The sequence below is a fragment of the Melopsittacus undulatus genome, chromosome 4 (assembly GCF_012275295.1).
Source record: "Melopsittacus undulatus isolate bMelUnd1 chromosome 4, bMelUnd1.mat.Z, whole genome shotgun sequence".
Lineage (NCBI taxonomy): Eukaryota > Metazoa > Chordata > Aves > Psittaciformes > Psittaculidae > Melopsittacus > Melopsittacus undulatus.
In genome coordinates this window covers 67,450,713-67,452,755 of record NC_047530.1, presented here as the reverse complement: position 1 = coordinate 67,452,755, position 2,043 = coordinate 67,450,713, and positions in this window count along the sequence as shown.

The window sequence follows — 2,043 nt, the reverse complement described above, 5'->3', positions numbered from 1 at the left end:
CGCATGCTCGGCCTCCGCACCGCGCCCCGCCCGGCTCTTGCGCATGCGCAGAAAGGAGGGTGGGCACCTCACTCCTAACCCATGTCCTCCCGCGGCGCATGTGCTGTTCGCCGCTTCGCCTCAGGGGGTGGCCTCCGTGGATAGGGGCCGGGAGTCCCCGCTCTATGAAGCAGCGGTGGCCGGTGTCTGCGTGGTCTAAGGGCACAGGAATTACATGTAAAATTAAGAAACAGCCTGAATTGAAGTACCTTCCAGCCTCTTACTGCTGCCACATCCTTTGCACTGCTTTAGCCAGCTAGAGCAACAAACTAACACAGAAAACAAAATGTGGTGTTTTCTTACAGGATCAGCAAACCGAACCAGGTCAGCGAGGGCCAAAGCTGGTCCCTTGCAGGCAGAAGCCAGGCTCCACAGGTCTGCTAGACAGCTCCTCTCTTAAACCTGTGCTCAGGGCATTGTTGCTGGAGAAAGGGTCTCTCTAAGCTAGGTACATCTCACAGCCTGAAGGGCTTGGCAGCATCAGTGTAACTCAGATTTACCACGTCTGAAGTACTCACATCTGTGAGGCTTATTCTCCTTGGTTCATGAGGATCTGCATGGTACTGCCCTACACCTAAGGGTGTACATGGTATTACCATGTTAGGTCTTTAGCTATGCATTCATTTCTCAAGGACCAGACTTGATAACATTTAAGGCTTACTTGCAGTTTAAAGGTTAGGAGGAAGTGGGTCTGTTCCGATTTACTTTGCCAGTCTGTACCAGACAGAGTAATGCACATTTCTCTTCTTCTTACTGTCTTCTTAAAATCAAAAGTCAATATGGGAGGCAAGACACAGCAGAGAAGCTTGATGCTTACACGGGGCCTTTGCTCCCTGGCAGTCAGCACAGCTTCATTACAAGCCTCTGCTATCCCCCCACCCAGTGAGGAGCCAGGGCTCTTAGGTAATTCCCAAACTAGAGCCAGATGCACCCAGACCAAATCAAGAAGGCAGAAAGCCACCCTCAGGAGCAATTTTATCCAGACTAAACAAGCAACCTTTACTCTGGTGCTAAAGCCACCTTGCCTAGGCAGGGCTGAGCATGCCTCTCTTATCTCCGGGGCGCACATGAATTGTTGACGAGGCACCTTGACTTTAAGCAGCAGTCAGCTACTAGCTTAGGAGTACACAGAAAAAAAAAAACAACTTCATGAAGAATATTTAAAAGAGGGGGGGTAAATAAGACTGTCTGGAGCAGGAGAGCCATTTCAGCAGGCAAGGTGTTTTGCTTCGGGGTAAGGGAGGACTAGCATCTAGCCAGGGGGTACTACTCTGAATCTGTTCTCATTCTGGCCAACAAGACTGTCTGTGTTAGCCCAGGTTTGCCCAGAGCTCCGCTAAATCTAGCAGATCTGGGGAATTTACTCCCCCCATATGTACAGAGCATATTATATCTGGCCAGCAGCTTCCTGAAAACTTGGCACCATGACATAGCATTCCTGGTTCAGCCATACTGCCTGCTAGTTTTCTCACTTAAAAATGGGATTAAAAAACCCTAAAATGGCATCAAGAGTTCAGGCACTGGCTGCCTGACATTGACAATGGCACTGTTTGCAAGAGTGGGAAACCCCAAAGGGCAGCTCACCCTGTTGAGACCAGGTCCAGCTCACAGATATGAGGACCAACTGCAAGAGAGACCTTGCACTGAGGGTGTGAACTGCAGCAGCCTTGCCATCAGCCTTCCGCTTTTGCTGAACTTCTGCTCAGATTTGGGGGTTCTCCTGAAGATAAACCTCTCAGATAAGGTGTCAGATGAGGCTTCTCAAGAAAGGACCATGGCCTGTCAGTAGTCATACACAGCTGAGTCACTTTGCAGTGGTTGGGAGGGGGCCTTCCAGCCCAAACTTGATTTTTGGCCCCATTTTCAGGGGGGTGCATACTCTGCATAGAGAAAGGGAGTAGGAAGAGCCCATCCTCCCTCAGGCTGAAAAGCTGTGGGTCAGTGAGGGACTCTCCTGCAGCAAAACACATGACTCACTTGCCATGGGCTATTTAGAAGCGCTGC